This window comes from Dendrobates tinctorius, unplaced genomic scaffold (assembly GCF_039654945.1).
Source record: "Dendrobates tinctorius isolate UK_male_01 unplaced genomic scaffold, ASM3965494v1 ptg000013l, whole genome shotgun sequence".
In the NCBI taxonomy this organism is placed as follows: domain Eukaryota; kingdom Metazoa; phylum Chordata; class Amphibia; order Anura; family Dendrobatidae; genus Dendrobates; species Dendrobates tinctorius.
The window spans coordinates 13,971,123-13,991,641 of record NW_027361681.1 but is presented as its reverse complement, the minus strand read 5'-3'; the positions used below and the strand labels follow the sequence as shown (position 1 = coordinate 13,991,641).

The 20,519-nt window shown below is 44.6% G+C and overlaps 1 protein-coding gene and 1 long non-coding RNA gene across 5 annotated transcripts in view; one reads left to right on the top strand and one right to left on the bottom strand.

Moving 5' to 3' along the window:
* The window catches only part of DIPK1B (divergent protein kinase domain 1B), a 175,397-nt gene that overhangs the window by 142,294 nt on the left and 12,584 nt on the right, over positions 1-20,519 (bottom strand). The window lies entirely within an intron of this gene.
* On the top strand, positions 6,125-20,118 carry LOC141069739 (uncharacterized). Its single transcript, XR_012226638.1, has 2 exons — positions 6,125-6,254; positions 19,676-20,118. It is a non-coding gene; the product is annotated as an uncharacterized lncRNA (long non-coding RNA).

Here is a 20,519-nt window from a genome sequence, read left to right as displayed (position 1 = left end):
GTGTCAAGGCTAAGTTCATACTTGCATTAAAGTGTGCTCTGCGTAGGGCTGCGTACTTCTTCCCTTCAGATCCGCATAGAAGCGCATGCGTCCTGCGTACCTATCTTTAACATTGTGTACACAGGGACATGCCTTGTATGCGGATGCGCCGTGTGCGTCGTTTTGACGTGCCCGCTGACCGCACGGGAACGCAACATGTTCCGCAGCACTTTATAATTAAGTGGGAAGTAGTAAAACAATAAAGACATTACCGAGTAACACAAAGTGCAACACTTACAGGAGGAGTGAGGGTCCACCTCTAAAACTTACAATCTCTAAGGAAATACGGGGGACTCAATAAGTAAAAAGTGCTTGTGAAGGAGGAGAGTATACATTGCCTTTATTTTAATTGAGGTGCTAAACTGATTAAGCTGGGGTTATCCAGTGGTGGACAATCCCTTAAAATTCATATTGGCGTCATGTCATAGCAGACTTTTGGTGTATCTGAAGGGAAAAGAGTGCAGCGGTCTGCACCAATTGTTGTAAAATGTATCCATATAGGAAAGCAAATGACTCCAATGTGAACTGTGTACAAATGTTGTGCAACTTTCTGTTGAAATAGTAAAAGAGACACCACACACGAACTTCTCGGACCTATTAGCTCTAGAAAATATCTGCATTCTCATAAAAAAAAGCCTAAAAGGCTCACTTATATAGCACCATTAATTCCGCAGCGCTTTACAGACATTATCATCTCTGTCCCCATTGGGGCTCACAATCTAAGTTCTCAATCAGCATTTCTTTTAGTGCGAGGAAGAAAAAAAAAAAAGAGAACCCGAAGGAAACCCATGCATGGGGAGAACATGAAAATCTGTGCAGGTGTCGACTTTGCTGAGATTTGAACCCAGGATGCCGACGCGGCAAGGCTACAGTGCTGACCATCGGGCATTCTAAGAAAAGCTGCTTCTTCTATGGAAGGACCCGATTCCTGCGCTCTCCACTGTACAGTACTGTCTACCGATGTATTCCGCATTTAATAAACCCTCATTTGCCAAATCCCAGGGTTTCTCTTTTGCCACCATATGAAAATCCTGTGGCCCAGTTGTGCCTGGAGGCAGCGTGGGAGTCAGGAGAGAGAACTGGCAATTCACACTAGGAGCGAAAGTCAAATTCAGTGTTCAGCATTGAGGCTCATTTTATCAGCTCAGGGATATGACGACCTTGCAGTACCTGCCTGTTATTGCTCTGGAGTGTTGGAGCGACAGGTCCTACAGCAAATCATCCAGGTAGACTTGACAGGCGAGCAGCTGCTGGGGGTTTGCTGATCAACCTTCTCCAAAACCTTTGGGAGGCAAGGAGGCAACTGGAAAAAACATGGAGCCCCATTAAAACATTATTAGTGTGTAAATATGCCAGGGACTCTTTTATGAGAGGAGAAGACAGCAGACAGAGAGCACACAGGCAAAATGTCAGCTCGGTAGTAATGAATTCAATGCATCGGGGTCCATTTAGTAAACTGATTGAAATGTCTTTGACTGCTTATGCCAGGAGAACTTTTCAATAGGAAGACATGTTTATGAAATATAATAATGTAGTTTTATATCTCCTGTGCCTTTCAACATCGGTAAAAGGCATTTACGTAAAGTTAACATCTTCTCAGAAATATAGCAGACGAGGGCATAGTGGAGAGTTGGAGACACTGCTGAGCCAGTTTATCTTGCAAGGTTTCTCAAAAGCAGGAAACTCGAGATTTTTCTAAGATAGGAGTGGGGAACCCTATTTCTGCCAAGTGCCATTTGGATATTTATAACATCACTCGGAGGCCGTACAAAATTATCAACTTGAGAATGATAAATTATCTGTAACGTGATGGCTGGAGCTGCTTTTCTTTTGCACGGCTTTGATGATAGGGGTAGTGATAACAAACCTCCCAACTTTTGAAGAGCAAAAAGGAGACACAAATCATGCGGCTTCAAATCGGGAAAGTCTCTCTGCATCCAGGATGGTTGGAGCTATGGTTATAATGTTGCTGGTTGTGACTGCTGTTCCACATTTGTATCAGTCTGGAGCGCAGTTGACGCTTTGTGATAAGTTTTGTAAAGAATGTGGAGCAATAAGTCATACCAAACACAGATGGAAATTACATTGCAAGTCTGCTCACGTGGGACTGATGCATATGCATCACATAGGAGACAATGGGGCTGGAGAATATGCGTCACATAGGAGACACTGGAGCATATAGCATAGGAGATACTGGGGCTGGAGTATATACACATGACAAGATACATTGGGGCTGGAGTATACACACATCACAGGAGACATTGGGGCTGGAGTATACACACACATCACAGGAGACATTGGGGCTGGTGCACACATCACAGGAGACATTGTTGCTTATGTACACAACAGAGGCGATATTTGGGGCTGGTGCACACATCACAGGACACGCTGGGGCTGACACTGCTGTCTTCATCTGTGGGATGGGAGCGCATCGCACGTTAGCTTTGCCCACTGAGTATGTCCAGATGCTTACACTGGCCAACAACAGAACGTAATCCTTCATTACATATGCCATAGAGTTTAGTACTGAACGCTGCGTGCTCACAGTGCAAGAAGAAATTAAATGGTCGGCTGCGGTCACAAGCAGTCTGGTCCCCAGGAGTCTGCCCAGGGGACATAGAAAAGGTCCCCCACCCCTGCTCTAAGTAGACTCAATGACTAATGTTAAAAGGTGTCAGCCAGGTATTCCCACCATGTTGGAACTTGTGCCACTCTTGAAGATTCACCACTGTAGCAAGCCATTGCCCCAGAATAGGTCTGGTCAGCCGGCCACCTGGAATAAAGGTCGCAATGCGCCTTGAAAATTGGGGTTTTGCATCATGCATAACCCTTTGCTAGGTGAAGAGAATGGGGCATCAGACTGCGTTGCTCGCTTGTCAGGATGATGTACCAGAGGAGTCCAAGTGGACTTTATACCTGTCCTGAGGAAGTGGTAGGATCACCATGAAATTTGTAGAAATAACGTCTATTTTCTATTACATCAACTTAGACTTCTCTGGTACATCGTCCTGACAGGCGAGCAGCGCAGTCTGATGCCCCATTCTCTTCACCTATCAGAGGATCATCACATCGGGGTTTGCAGCAGTCACCAATGCTAAATGCAGTGGTTGTGTCTCACACAGCCATAATAGGCGAGTGAATTTGGTTATCCCTCACGAATATTCCTTTTATGTGGGTGTGTATGTATGTATGTCCGGGATTGGCATCCGCACCGTCGCAGCTACAGCCACAAAATTTGGCACAGTCACACGTCTGGACCCCGAGAGCGTCATAGGCTATGTTGTTATGCAAAATTTTAACCCCGCGCGTTCCAATTCACCAAACAATTTTGCCCCTGTCTACATAATGGGGAAAAAGTGAAAGGAAAAGTGTTGGAGGCAAATTGACAGCTGCCAGATGTGAACAAGGGGGACTGAAAGAATGAGAGCGATGGCGCCAAACAGTATATACCGTACAGTTGCTAAAGTGGGGTCCTGACATAGGATACTCACCACACACGGGGATATGAACACACACACAAAATGCGCCACACACTACCACGTGCTTCAACACATATACCACCCTCAGCACACATTTCACCACACATACACCAACCTCGCCACATAAAAGTCCAAACACAAAAGTTGCCACTCAAAACTCGTCACGCTGTCCCAGAGCTGTTTAAAAGATGAAAAATGAGCTGTGATTGGTTGCTATCAGCAACAGTTTTCTTTGTAGACAGTTGTGGTAACTGAGGCCTATTATTCTTATCATTTCTATGGTGTTATCGTCCTTCTGTAAAGCTGGAAATAACACAATTTATTACCGTGCCAACACAGACCACCCTCTGACACAGACTGCAGGGGGAGCCCAGTATCACACAGGATAGGATTAGATACACGGCTCAGCAGGCAGTATCACACAGGATAGGATTAGATACACGGCTCAGCAGGCAGTATCACACAGGATAGGATTAGGTACACAGCTCAGCAGTCAGTATCACACAGGATAGGATTAGATACACGGCTCAGCAGTCAGTATCACACAGGATAGGATTAGATACACGGCTCAGCAGTCAGTATCACACAGGATAGGATTAGATACACGGCTCAGCAGTCAATATCACACAGGATAGGATTAGATACACAGCTCAGCAGTCAGTATCACACAGGATAGGATTAGATACACGGCTCAGCAGTCAGTATCACAGGATAGGATTAGATACACAGCTCAGCAGTCAGTATCACACAGGATAGGATTAGATACACGGCTCAGCAGTCAGTATCACACAGGATAGGATTAGATACACGGCTCAGCAGTCAATATCACACAGGATAGGATTAGATACACAGCTCAGCAGTCAATATCACACAGGATAGGATTAGATACACGGCTCAGCAGTCAGTATCACACAGGATAGGATTAGACACATGGCTCAGCAGTCAGTATCACACAGGATAGGTTTAGATACACAGCTCAGCAGTCAGTATCACACAGGAAAGGATTAGATACACGGCTCAGCAGTCAGTATCACGCAGGATAGGGATTAGACACATGGCTCAGCAGGCAGTATCACACAGGATAGGATTAGATACACGGCTCAGCAGTCAGTATCACACAGGATAGGATTAGATACACGGCTCAGCAGTCAGTATCACACAGGATAGGATTAGACACATGGCTCAGCAGTCAGTATCACACAGGATAGGTTTAGATACACAGCTCAGCAGTCAGTATCACACAGGATAGGATTAGATACACGGCTCAGCAGTCAGTATCACACAGGATAGGATTAGATACACGGCTCAGCAGTCAGTATCACACAGGATAGGATTAGATACACGGCTCAGCAGACAGTATCACACAGAATAGGATTAGATACACGGCTCAGCAGTCAGTATCACACAGGATAGGATTAGATACACGGCTCAGCAGACAGTATCACACAGGATAGGATTAGATACACGGCTCAGCAGACAGTATCACACAGGATAGGATTAGATGCATGGTTTTTATGTGCAATATAATCATTATAATTTGTTATAACTAACCACAGTTGGTTACTATGCCCGGGCAACGCCAGGCTCTTCAGCTAGTCTCAGATAAGATCCTATGTGCGCTCTATATTCCTTCTAGCTACATTGCATCATGCATAACGACATTTCCCCAATCAGAAAGATGACTGATGTGGTCGCCAACTTTAGTACCATATATAACTCTCCAGAACCATAATTCACATCACCTGGTGTTATGCCACAAGTTTGGGCAGTGTGCCTCTACTCGTCCACACCCATTATTGGCCTATTACCTCTTTGCTACCAATAATGTAGACTGACTTTTTACATCCCTTTCTTGTATTAACTCCTCGTACATTGTGCCTTATCTGACGCTCACAAACAGAGCTCTATTCACACAAAGCTTTAGGAAACAGACTGCAGTTTATGCACACCCTGCGTAAGGCTATGTTCACACATCCAGCCTTCGATGATTACATATCATCACGTACATACGATGCATTGGTCTCGTGTCTACACAAGACACTATCTCTAGACGCTAGCCTACGCCCCTACTGGTGGAGAACCAAGGAATCATTAGAACGTGAGAAAAGTAGAGTGGGTTTTTTTTCCCTTTCTTAAATTTATCTAGACTTGTGGATTTGGCTGCAGATCCATAATTAATTCCCAACAAAATATTAAAATTAAGTTTATTTTCGATGAGGACTCCTCAATGAGCTCGATGTGGAAACTGCAAAATCCATATCAAAACTTGATATTGAAATTTTCACATTCAGCCGGCGTATCCATATTAATTATATGGAGCAATTCTGATACGTGGATGTGCCACAACTGAGAACTAAGGAGAGTTTTTACACAATTTAACACGTTATATAGATTTTGGCCTTTGGTCAGTGGAGGACTCGGCCACTTGTAGCATTCCTGCAGCAACCTTACCCGTGATTAATGGTAAATGAACCACAACCGTGCAGCACCAACAAATGTAGCAATACATATGGTGCAAACCAGCTCAGCCCTACAGGAACATGTAGAAATAATCTTGCATGTTCTCCATTTCCAGTAGATAATCCTTACGGTCCGGCAGATTTGGAGTTTCTGATGAAAATGACCCTATGAGAATGGGCATGGTGGTGCAATTAGATTATGTTCTTACTATAAAAAAAAAAAAGAAAAAGAATGGAGCGGACATTTTCTCGGCAATTCCATTATTATGGCAGCCTGGTGAGTCACACTGATCATGATATGCTCAGATTTGCTATATTTGTCCTCTTGCTCAAACCTTCAACGTAGAACAAGAATTTGTTATTTTTTGCCCTGTAATTCTGTGCCATTTTTATATGAAATAGCCAATCCTTGGTACAAATGAATCATACAGCTTGTCTGGCTCTTTAGCAGCTACCGGGGAGGCTTGTAAGCGGCCGTTAAGAAGACTTATTATCGGCTAAATCTATGCCATCCATAGGTTCAGTGGTAATCAGTTACAGGAGAGACTGCAATGGTGGGGTGGTCTATAGCCCGTCCATCTGTTACAACTCTCCGGATCTGGACGCCTGCCCAGATACTTTGCATAGACATCTACAATGGCAGATAAAATGTTTTTTTTTTTTTATTGTACACCTGTTTCCACCAAAGCCTCTTTGCCCTGAAACATACAGCCAAAGCTCAGGAGGCTGCACCTAATATAATGACTCTGCTGCTGGAAACGGACAGATATAACCAACGCCATAAAACAGCATTAGCTTCTTATTAACTAATGTGCATTTTGGGTTTCCTCCTTGGATGAGTGCCTGACTCAGACATGACAGTGAAATTTTCACTGTAACATAAAAAATCCAAATCAATAAGTTTCCACGGGGACAAGAGACACGGCCAGCCGTCTGGGTCAACCTTCTAGAATCAGTCATTTCTTGAGGAATGTTAGTCAGCCACTGACCCTCAGCTAAAGAGACGATATTAAAGAATATTGACACCATTATCAGTCACCCGAAGCTGGACCGTGTACTGCCGAAAGTTCAGAAATGGCCATAAAGCCTGAAATATTCCAGACACGTGGCCGATGTCTCAACATTCAGAGCGACACATCGTGCTCCCGTGACCCTTCCTCCGTGTCATATCTCTGTCACTGTAATTAAGTACTTTAGCACGGACGAGAAACTCATTTCCACCTCTCTGCCCGTATCACACTGTTCTGTCTGGACATGTCGTGTCTGGGCAGGCTTATATCCAATTTAAGTTCACCATGCTGAGCACTCAGGGTAATGATGAAGACTCTTTTGCCGGAGCGACTGGAGTTGTTGCACGAGTAGGGCCCGTGAATATAGGTAATTGAAAAAAGTCACTGCGGGCCATTTACATGCAGAGATTAATGCTCGAGACTGGCCAAACTGTAATCCGCAATCCACAGTGGACATATATGAGAATGCTGACTTCTATGGGTGCCATACCTTTCGTGGTATGCCCACTTTCCCAATGCACTGTATCCTATATATAGTTTCAGCAGAGTCCTATATACTTCTATGGCAATCCGTATATCTGAAGAAGGTCTGAACTGAGACCGAAACATCATATACGTGCACTGTGGATTGCAAATACGTCATCTTTTTTCTACATCAACTGAGTGTCAGGTTTTTCATAGATATTATGGTATACTACAAAATGTAAGAATGGCACTAAAAAGTCCTAGTAAATATACCTTAAGGTGGGGGCGTGGCTATGTAGCGGCGGAGAGAGGACGCGTTATGTCGCATCCTGACATAAATCCTGTCAGCGGACCCGTGGTGCAGCGGCATACCTGCCGGTATTAGACCCCCTGGACCCCCGCGGAAGGCCGAATCTTGGCGTGCAGACAGCGGTAAACGCCGGGGTGGCTGGCGGGGCATGCACGGGGCGGCGACCATTTTCAGAAGCGCGCGCTCTGGCTGTGAGAGACGCGGTGCTGGCCCCCTCCTCACAGCGCTGACCGGACGGTCAGCACCTATTCTGTGGATCTGACAGGGAGAAGCGGTGAGTGCTCTGGAAGATTGGGCCCCGCACTCCCCTCTTTTAAGTCACCCAGCTGGTCAGTGCTATTACTTTAGGGTCCTCTGACCCATCCCTGGCTGCTGTCTCTGTGGGCACTGCGGTCCCTCCCTGGCCATAAGGCCTCTCGGTTACTACTCAGAGCCGAATTTTATCCTCCTGGGTGACCCTTCTGCTATGTGCTGCCCCTGGGACACTTATCATCATATTAGAGCGCTGCTGTGCTTATAACTTGGACCTGGGAATCTCCTGGACATACCATTTCAGTTTCCCGGCTGTGCCATATTGCTAATGAAAATGAACCACTCTAAGGGGGCAGGAGCAGCCGAAAAATTGAAAGCGTTTGCTAGACCTGACCATTCTGACACCACACGGTCCCTCAAAAATAACCCCTCACAGGTTCAGCGTAAAAACCGCCCCTTTGAGGGTGAAGAGGAGAGTGAGCAGGAGGAATTAACCCTCAAGCAAGCATCTGAACAACTGACGCAGGCCAGCTCTTTAACTTGGACATCGCTGATGGGGAAAATAGAGGACGTGTACGCCGAGGTGGGGCGTCTTCGACAAGATATTAAGGCCATGAGAGGGCGCATTACGGAGGTGGAGACAAGGGTGTCTAAGGTAGAGGACACCATCGCACCCATGGAAGCCAAGCTTACGAAAGCGGCGGGTTCGGTAAAAGCATGGAGGAAAAAAGCAGATGACCTGGAGAATATAATGCGTCGGAATAACATCCGAGTTATTGGTCTGCCGGAACGCTCGGAAGGTCAACATCTGGAACAGTTTCTAGAAGATTGGCTCAGAACGTCTCTGGGAGACGAATTCTCCCCAACATTTGCTGTGGAAAGGGCCCATAGGGTCCCTACAAGACCTCTTCCTTCTGGAGCCCCACCTAGACCTTTTTTGGCACGTCTCTTCAACTGCAGGGACAGGGATGCGATTCTACGTCTAGCTCGACAAAAGAGTCCCATTAAGTTCAACAATGCCACGATCTCAATTTTTCCAGACTTTTCCATGGAACTTCAGAAACAACGAGCACAATTCATAGAAATCAAGAAGCGACTCCGGGAGAGGAATGTCGTGTACTCAATGATCTATCCGGCCAGGCTCCAGGTGGTCCACGAGGGTTCTTCTCTATTTTTTACGGATCCGGCGGAGGCGGCTGAGTGGCTGCGGTCCCGCAAAGAGTCTGCTGCAAAGGAATCCTAATGTTTCTACTGTTAATCAGAATTCCTTCCATTGATGGTTTGATTGGAGCCTTTTCCACGGACGCCCGGATTACCAACAATACCAGACGCTGAGCTCAGTGATGGTATCCCCGTGTCTATTTTGTGATGGGAGAGCAGGACTTTGCTCCCGTATTGTTTGTTTCTCCACTTTGATGTTTTTTTTATAGTGGTTTTGGTTTTATTTGTTTTTTAGGTATAATTCGCAGCCAGCAGCAGTTTTAGCTTATGTGTGGTGTCTCAATTTTCCCCGGGTGCTGATGTAGGCCATATCCAGCGGAGTAAATATGGGGTCTGAAATGATATGTATGACATGGAATGTGAGAGGTATAAAACCCCCCCCGGAAAGAGATCAAAGTCTTCTCGCAGATTAGACATTACCGCCCTCACATTGTGGCCTTGGTGGAGACACACCTGACCAGGGATACAGCTCGGTGCGTGCAGAAGCCTTGGGTACAATGGTCTGTTCACGCATTCCATGCTAGTTACCCGAGGGGGGGTCTCACTGTTGGTGCATAGAGATGTTAGATGGGAAGCCAGGGAGACCCGGAGGGATCCTGAGGGTCGTTTTGTCTTCGTCTATGCATCAATAAATACCAGGAAATGTGATTTTATGTGTTTATAATCCGCCTCCGGCTAATATGTCCATTCTCCAGAAGGCGATGAGTTTTGCCCTAAATTATCCGGACGCGGATGTTATCTGTATGGGGCACTTCAATATGGTTATGAACAATCATCTTGATAAATTGAGACTGGATGATGGAGTGGCTGGGGGCGTTCCTTCGCCGACAGCAACCCAACTGTCGCTATTTATGGGGGGTAGCGGGTGGCTGGATTTCAGGAGAGTGCGGCATCATGAGTTGAGAAAGTATACCTGTCACTCATCCACTAGGCGCTCCCTGTCGCGCATAGATTACATATTCGGAACCAGTGGTCTGGCAATGTGGGTGGATAGCGTGGAGCATGGCAATAGAGGGATCTCAGACCATAGCCGGTCATCCTTAAACTTAAGTACGGGCAATTAAATAATGGGATGGTTTGGAAGTTGAACCCTTTCTGGCTGAAACTGATAGTAACCCCCGACAGAACAATCGATCAATTGCATTGTTTCATTTTGTCCCATCAGGAACCTCAGGATATTAATTTATTTTGGGATGCCCTTAAGGCATATCTAAGGGGCTGCTTGTCCTCCACAATTTCTTATATTAAGCGGGTAACCTCAAGAGAGGATGATGTGATGGAACAGCGATTGAAGGATTCAGAGGCTGCATACATACAGTGGGGCAAAAAAGTATTTAGTCAGTCAGCAATAGTGCAAGTTCCACCACTTAAAAAGATGAGAGGCGTCTGTAATTTACATCATAGGTAGACCTCAACTATGGGAGACGAACTGAGAAAAAAAAATCCAGAAAATCACATTGTCTGTTTTTTTTTCCTTTTATTTGCATATTATGGTGGAAAATAAGTATTTGGTCAGAAACAAGCAATCAAGATTTCTGGCTCTCACAGACCTGTAACTTCTTCTTTAAGAGTCTCCTCTTTCCTCCACTCATTACCTGTAGTAATGGCACCTGTTTAAACTTGTTATCAGTATAAAAAGACACCTGTGCACACCCTCAAACAGTCTGACTCCAAACTCCACTATGGTGAAGACCAAAGAGCTGTCAAAGGACACCAGAAACAAAATTGTAGCCCTGCACCAGGCTGGGAAGACTGAATCTGCAATAGCCAACCAGCTTGGAGTGAAGAAATCAACTGTGGGAGCAATAATTAGAAAATGGAAGACATACAAGACCACTGATAATCTCCCTCGATCTGGTGCTCCACGCAAAATCCCACCCCGTGGGGTCAGAATGATCACAAGAACGGTGAGCAAAAATCCCAGAACCACGCGGGGGGACCTAGTGAATGAACTGCAGAGAGCTGGGACCAATGTAACAAGGCCTACCATAAGTAACACACTACGCCACCATGGACTCAGATCCTGCAGTGCCAGACGTGTCCCACTGCTTAAGCCTGTACATGTCCGGGCCCGTCTGAAGTTTGCTAGAGAGCATTTGGATGATCCAGAGGAGTTTTGGGAGAATGTCCTATGGTCTGATGAAACCAAACTGGAACTGTTTGGTAGAAACACAACTTGTCGTGTTTGGAGGAAAAAGAATACTGAGTTGCATCCATCAAACACCATACCTACTGTAAAGCATGGTGGTGGAAACATCATGCTTTGGGGCTGTTTCTCTGCAAAGGGGCCAGGACGACTGATCCGGGTACATGAAAGAATGAATGGGGCCATGTATCGTGAGATTTTGAGTGCAAACCTCCTTCCATCAGCAAGGGCATTGAAGATGAAACGTGGCTGGGTCTTTCAACATGACAATGATCCAAAGCACACCGCCAGGGCAACGAAGGAGTGGCTTCGTAAGAAGCATTTCAAGGTCCTGGAGTGGCCTAGCCAGTCTCCAGATCTCAACCCTATAGAAAACCTTTGGAGGGAGTTGAAAGTCCGTGTTGCCAAGCGAAAAGCCAAAAACATCACTGCTCTAGAGGAGATCTGCATGGAGGAATGGGCCAACATACCAACAACAGTGTGTGGCAACCTTGTGAAGACTTACAGAAAACGTTTGACCTCTGTCATTGCCAACAAAGGATATATCACAAAGTATTGAGATGAAATTTTGTTTCTGACCAAATACTTATTTTCCACCATAATATGCAAATAAAATGAAAAAAAAACAGACAATGTGATTTTCTGGATTTTTTTTTCTCAGTTTGTCTCCCATAGTTGAGGTCTACCTATGATGTAAATTGCAGACGCCTCTCATCTTTTTAAGTGGTGGAACTTGCACTATTGCTGACTGACTAAATACTTTTTTGCCCCACTGTATCTAATCAAACCAATGGCAATAAGATTGAATGGTTTGCTGCCCGATTATACACCCGGCACATAGACACTAAGTCTAAGCGCAAATTATTCTTTGCTCGCCAGTCTTATTTTGAACTGGGAAACCAAGCAAGTAAACTTTTGGCCTATCTGGTGCGCCAACATAATACTTCTAACACAATATTACAGATGCGTAAGTCGGATGATTCGTTGGTGTCTTCAACTGAGGAGATTCTTGGCTGCTTCTATGATTATTATAAGTCAATATATGAATCTAAAAGTGGCTCTGATAATTTGGAGTGTTTGGATTACTTGTCAGATGTAACATTCCCTACCTTAGATTCTGATCAGCGAGCTTTTATGGACGCTGAATTCACTGTGGAGGAGATAGAGAATGCTATAGCGGACATGGCCTCTGGGAAGGCCCCTGGGCCGGACGGGTTCCCTATTGAATTGTATAGGAAATACCGAGACATTAACGCCACATCAGATAAAGGTATTTCGGGGAATGTGGGAGGGGGAATCTATGCCTGAATCCTTTTACGAGGCTAATACCATAGTGCGTAGGAAGGAGGGGAAGGACCCTTGGAATTTGGCTCCTATCGTCCCATATCATTAGTAAATGTGGACTATAAAATCTTTAATAAGATTCTCACCACCAGATTAAATTCGATTATACTGAACCTTATACATCCTGACCAGACAGGCTTTATGCCTGGTAAGAGTACTTCAATTAATATCAGACGAGTCCAGTCAATAGTCCAATATAGTTCTCTAATGCCAGACAACAAATGGGCACTGGCTTCGTTAGATGCCGCCAAGGCTTTTGACCCTCTTGAGTGGCCTTTCCTCTCCGCATGCCTACAGAGGTATGGCTTTGGTGATAAGTTTATAAAATGGGTTAAACTACTGTATATGAAACCTAAAGCCCGTATTATTGTGTATAATTCCATATATAAGTCCTTTTCATTACATAGGGGGACCCGTCAGGGATGCCCCCTTTCCCCGGCCCTCTTCGCCCTTGCGATCGAGGCACTGGCAATACGTATAAGGTCTTCCCCTGGCATTAAAGGTTTAGATATAGCGGGTCAGGTAAATACCATAGGTTTATATGCAGATGATATGGTGATATTTATGGACGAGGCAGAGGAATCTTTGCCTCAAGTGATTGCTGCCATAGATAGATTCAGTAAATATTTGGGCTTATATATAAATTGGGAAAAGTCTGCCTTGTTACCCCTATCCCATGCCCCAATGTCCCGACTAGAGGCTCTCTCCTCGTTGTCTATTGTATCTAGCTTTAAATACCTGAAGGTTCATGTTTCCCATAACAGCACACTCGACTTACAACTTAATATTTGCACACTGCTGAAACTGGTTAAAGTTAAATTTGCAACCTGGAGCAAATTCCCGCTGTCTGTGGCCGGACGCATCAATCTGATTAAAATGATATTACTTCCCAAACTTAGCTATTCCCTTCAGCACAGTGCCGTAATGGTACCCAAGTCCTTTTTTGTGAATCTTAATTCCCAGGTCACGTCTTTTATATGGGGGAAAACCAGACCTAGACTTAAATTGTCCACTCCACAGAGGCCTAAAAAGGGAGGTGGGGCGGCGCTACCAGATTTCTTCTTATATTATTTGGCTGGACAGGCTAAAGCCTTAAGTAAATGGATGCCGGGTAATTATCTCCCTAATTCTGAAAGTCACTTGCTTCACGCTGCAAGAACTGATTGCCCACTGGGTTTCCTGGAGTTGGAGAGGCCTGGTGTCCCTCGTTTACTGCCCCTGCTCCGTCTGGCACGATTAGTATGGAGGCAAGTTAATAAAGTGATTGGATATAGGGACATTATAGCTGAAATGCCCCTGTGGAAAAATGCATATTTTTCGGTATTACTAAGTCACCCATCCACTGATTTTTGGACTCAACATAATGTCTCCTTGACAGGAGACTTGTATGATCATGGGACCTTAATGTCTTTTGAGCAGATACAGGCTAAACATGATGTCCCGAGATCTCAATTTTTCCGCTATTTACAACTAAGATCTGCTCTTCAGTCGCACATAAGGAGTATAGGTGTGGGCCGTGCCATTTCGTCCCTACTGCTGATAGGAATCCTTAACTCACAGGGTCCCCAGGGCCTTATCTCCTCTTTATATACGTACATGCGGTCGGTGGGAGCGGAATCTGCCATAAGTTATGTTAAAGGGAAGTTGGAAAGACTTATCCCTAATACGCAGGGAGAGGAGTGGGAAGAAATCCTGGAGTCTCCGATCGGAGTATCGCCATCTATTAATAATAGAATGATACAGTTGTATATAATAAACCAATCATATTTGACTCCGATACAACTTTTTAGGATGGGTCGATTCCAATCATTAGAATGCTTGCGATGTCACTCACCAGATGCAGACTTTATTCACATGATATGGCAATGTCCCACTACCCTATAGTACTGGAAAGAGGTGACGCTATTCTTGTCATCACTGGTGCAAGCTCCTGTCCCTCTTGAACCACTAGTCTGCTTGTTCGGGGTATGGGAGGAGATTTGGGGTCACCATGTTGGGATCTTTCTACGTGAAACACTGTTTATGGCACGGAAAGAACTGGCACTACGGTGGATGGGTAATTCATGTCCTTCTCTTAGAACTTGGATTGACTTGGTAAACACGATTGTCCCATACGAGCGCACATTATATCAGAACAGGGGATGCCTGGGTAAATTTGAAAAAATCTGGGAGAAGTGGAATTCTTCTCATCTCACTTTGTAGAATGGAGACATTGTATGTGAGACACTATGGTGAAAGACAGTAGGCTGCGAATTAGTAAATAGTTGACGTAGTTGTAGTTTAGTTTAGGAACTTATAATCAATCTACGTTATCTGAGCTATATAATAAAGGCCTGTGAGATATGATTGATGTACATGCTTATAATATATAGCCTGTTCCCTGTATATGCTTGGGGGATTATGCATATATTACTCGTATATTAATAAGAGTGTTCAATTTTTGTTTAGTATTTAACAAAAAGACGGTAGTGTGTATGCTCTGTACAATATTCACAACCACAAGCAAATACAGTCATGGCCAAAAGTATTGACACCCCTGCAATTCTGTCAGATAATATTCAGTTTCTTCCTGAAAATGATTGCAAACACAAATTCTTTGGTATTATTATCTTCAATTAATTTGTCTTAAATGAAAAAACACAAAAGAGAATGAAGCAAAAAGCAAAACATTGATCATTTCACACAAAACTCCAAAAATGGGCCGGACAAAAGTATTGGCACCCTCAGCCTAATACTTGGTTGCACAACCTTTAGCCAAAATAACTGCGACCAACCGCTTCCGGTAACCATCAATGAGTTTCTTACAATGCTCTGCTGGAATTTTAGACCATTCTTCTTTGGCAAACTACTCCAGGTCCCTGATATTTGAAGGGTGCCTTCTCCAAACTGCCATTTTTAGATCTCTCCACAGGTGTTCTATGGGATTCAGGTCTGGACTCATTGCTGGCCACCTTAGAAGTCTCCAGTGCTTTCTCTCAAACCATTTTCTAGTGTTTTTTGAAGTGTGTTTTGGGTTATTGTCCTGCTGGAAGACCCATGACCTCTGAGGTAGACCCAGCTTTCTCACACTGGGCCCTAAATTATGCTGCAAAATTTGTTGGTAGTCTTCTGACTTCATAATGCCATGCACACGGTCAAGCAGTCCAGTGCCAGAGGCAGCAAAGCAACCCCAAAACATCAGGGAACCTCCGCCATGTTTGACTGTAGGGACCGTGTACTTTTCTTTGAATGCCTCTTTTTTCTCCTGTAAACTCTATGTTGATGCTTTTGCCCTAAAAGCTCTACTTTTGTCTCATCTGACCAGAGAAAATTCTTCCAAAATGTTTTAGGCTTTTTCAGGTAAGTTTTGGCAAACTCCAGCCTGGCTTTTTTATGTCTCGGGGTAAGAAGTGAAGTCTTCCTGGGTCTCCTACCATACAATCCCTTTTCATTCAGATGCCGACAGATAGTACGGGTTGACACCGTTGTACTCTCGGACTGCAGGGCAGCTTGAACTTGTTTGGATGTTAGTGGAGGTTCTTTATCCAACATCCGCACAATCTTGCGTTGAAATCTCTTGTCAATTTTTCTTTTCCGTCCACATCTAGGGAGGTTAGCCACAGTGCCATGGGCTTTAAACTTCTTGATGACACTGCGCACGGTAGACACAGGAACATTCTGGTCTTTGGAGATGGACTTGTAGCCTTGAGATTGCTCATGCTTCCTCACAATTTGGTTTCTCAAGTCCTCAGACAGTTCTTTGGTCTTCTTTCTTTTCTCCATGCTCAATGTGGTACACACAAGGACACAGGACAGAGGTTGAGTCAACTTTAATCCATGTCAACTGGCTGCAAGTGTGATTTAGTTATTGCCAACACCTGTTAGGTGCCACAGGTAAGTTACAGGTGCTGTTAATTACACAAATTAGAGAAGCATCACATGATTTTTCGAACAGTGCCAATACTTTTGTCCACCCTCTTTGTTATGTTTGGTGTGGAATTATATCCAATTTGGCTTTAGGACAATTCTTTTTGTGTTTTTTCATTTAAGACAAATTAAATGAAGATAATAATACCAAAGAATTTGTGTTTGCAATCATTTTCAGGAAGAAACTGAGTATTATCTGACAGAATTGCAGGGGTGTCAATACATTTGGCCATGACTGTATGTATGTTGTACATTACATCCTTTTCTTGTTTTGAAGTTTAATAAACGAATTAAAAAAAAATATATACCTTAAGGTGACTGCACAAGCAACAAACGATTGTTCCCATGCGATTCCCAAACTATAGTTGGCCAAAATGGTCAAAGTCAGAAGACGTTTATCTCACATGTATAGATAGACAGCTTTGGTTCTCATGATTCTTGGACTAAGGCCTTGTTCACATCGCACCGACCAATAATTATGTATGTGCAAGTGAGAAATTCTGTACATGGACCATCCTTTACACTGGTCTGTTTTAGCTCCTGCCCTCGTACACAATGCAGATAATACATATGTACAACATTTATATACTATCGAGAAGGTTGTAACCAGCCTGTCATACTCCAGTCACATCCAGAGCTATGATTATAATGGTGACTTTTGCCACTCTGTATTGTTCAAATGGCCTAAACATCTTAGGCCTGTTTCACACTTCAGTTTTTTGACGTCAGTCAAAATCCGCCAGTGTGAAAAAACGGATCCGTTTCCATTCTGTGACAAACGGATGCCACCGGATCAGTTTTTTGGACGGATCCGTTTTAGTTGCAAGTAAATGAAATTTAAAGCAACATGACGAGAGAGAGCAAAACGAAGGATTTTGACTGACGTCAAAAAACTGAAGTGTGAAACAGGCCTTAGCCATAGATTATTCTCCAGCATTGCATCCTGATATACACTGCTCAAAAAATAAAGGGAACACTTAAACAACAGAATATAACTCCAAGTAAATCAAACTTCTGTGAAATAAACTGTCCACTTAGGAAGCAAAACTGACAATCAATTTCACATGCAGTTGTGCAAATGGAATAGACAACAGATGGAAATCATTGGCAATTATCAAAACACCCTCAATAAAGGAGTGGTTCTGCAGGTGGGGACCACAGACCACATCTCAGTACCAATGCTTTCTGGCTGATGTTTTGTTCACTTTTGAATGTTGGTTGTGTTGATTCTGCCGCACTAGGGTGTGCTTTCACACTCGTGGTAGCATGAGACGGACTCTGCAACCCACACAAGTGGCTCAGGTAGTGCAGCTCATCCAGGATGGCACATCAATGCGAACTGTGGAAAGAAGGTTTGCTCTGTCATCGTAGTGTCCAGAGGCTGGAGGTGCTACTAGGAGAAAGGCCAATACACCAGGAGACGTGGAGGGGGCCATAGGAGGGCAACAACCCAGCAGCAGAACCGCTACCTCAGCCTTTGTGCAAGGAGTAACAGGAGGAGCATTGCCAGAGCCCTGCAAAATGACCTCCAGCAGACCACAAATGTGCATATGTCTGCACAAATGGCTAGAAACCAACTCCATGAGGATGGTCTGAGTGCCTGACGTCCACAGATGGGGGTTGTGCTCACAGCCCAACACACTGTGCGGTCCTTCAAAGAAATGCCACCACACACCATTACTGACCCACTGAAGGATGTTGCAGGCAGCAGATCGCTCTCCACAACGTCTCCAGACTCTGTCACATCTGTCACATGTGCTCAGTGTGAACCTGCTTTCATCTGTGAAGAGAACAGGGCGCCAGTGGCGAATTTGCCAATCCTGGTGTTCTGTGGCAAATGCCAAACGTCCTGCAGGGTGTTGGGCTGTGAGCACAACCCCCCCCCCCCCATCTGTGGACGTTGGGCACTCATGAAGTCGGTTTCTAACCATTTGTGCAGACTAATTCATATTTGTGGCCTTCTTGAAGTTCATTTTGCCGGGCTCTGGCAGTGCTCCTCCTGTTCCTCCTTGCACAAAGTTTGAGGTAGTGCTCCTGCTGCTGGGTTGTTGCCCTCCTACGGCCCCCTCCACGTCTCCTGGTGTACTGGCCTGTCTCCTGGTAGCGCCTACAGCCTCTGGACACTACGCCGACAGACACAGCAAACCTTCTTGCCACAGGTCACATTGATGTGCCATCCTGGATGAGCTGCACTACCTGAGCAACCTGTGTGGATTGTAGAGTTTATCTCATGCTACCACGAGGGTGAAAGCACAACCAACATTCAAAAGTGACCAAAACATCAGCCAGAAAGAATTGGTACCGAGATGTGGTCTGTGGTTCCCACCTGCAGAACCACTCCTTTATTGAGGGTGCCTTGATAATTGCCATCTGTTGTCTATCCCATTTGCATAACAGCATGTGAAATTGATTGTCAGTGTTGCTTCCTAAGTGGACAGTTTGATTTCACAGAAGTTTGATTTACTTGTAGTTATATTCTGTTGTTTAAGTGTTCCCTTTATTTTTTTGAGCAGTGTATTTCTTTTCTAAACCGGGCTACCATAACGTACCCGCTGCAAACACTACATCTTTCACAATGCAGCGCAGCAGAGCACGGTCTGTACAGATAATGCAGTACAGCAGAGCACACTGTGCAGATAAAATGCAGCGCAGCAGAGCACGCTCCGTCCAGATAATGCAGCAGCAGATGAGGTGAGGTTGTGTAGCTTTTTCTTGCCGGATCCGTTAGAAATAGATGTCAACGGGTGCCGCATTAACGGATCTGGTGTCCATTGTTAAAAAAACGGAACCGGCAAAGATCAGTTAGTGAATAACGGATTAAAAAGTTGGGTCAACACAACGGATTTCTGATTCCATTCTAACTGATCATTACTGGACATGTGAACATTGCCTTACTAAAAAACAATAGCTTTCTGAATGGGTGCACTCATGGTGACATTGTCAGTGTTTAGATCAGTCGTATTTTATACACTTTATACTAATTGTTCTATTCAAAATTGGTAATTTCGCACTCTGCACAACTAATCAAAAAAATTATTTTGCAGATTTCTCTTGAACTGCTACACTGATGCAACATCCAGCCGGCTAATTCTCTGGCAACATAGTGGCTCATGAATCATGATGAAGATCCAGAAAATGGCTGCCTCTGCAGAGAGCTTTAAGAAAGCACTTTATTTTAGCCGCAGTTGACTGATGGGCCCTATATGATCTGTATCCCCCTGCAACTGGATGTGTCGGCTGCTCCTGGGAACAGGGCTTGCATTTCTTGGGCTATTGACAAAAGATGTTTAGATATGGAGAAGACAGACTTGGCGCTTCCTACCTTCCACCATCAAACATCGCCCTCTCTACCTTTAATTGTCTGTGCCGGCAGCCATACTCTGGGGCGTCTCTCCTCTCTCATGTGCATTGTGCGCGTTCTGCAAGGCAATCCATTCTGTGTCAGTGTTATGCAAATCAATATACACTATATGGCACTCAGACATCATTTTTATTAGCAAGCTTTTCATTTGCCTAATCCTCCAGGAATTGCTCCTGACTGATGATCCTCAGGCTCGTCGCGGAAATGCAACCAACAAACTTCTGCAGAATGAATGACTCTCTATAAACCTGGCAGCTCCCTGCACCCGGGAGGCCGGGGCTGCTAGGAGGGAGAAGGTTAATGGCTGGTGCAGAATTGACTTAGCATCTTAGCCGTATGTTTAATGGTACAGATCAGAGAATTCAGCCCATAACGTGCACAGAATCTCACATCAATAACACTGGGCCCTACAGGGAACATTACAAAATGCAGTCCAATCGTCCGGATGAATAAATTAGCCAATACTTACTTTATTTGTGGGTAAAGATTCAGTAATATTATTATTAGTCAAATCTCTGATCATTGTG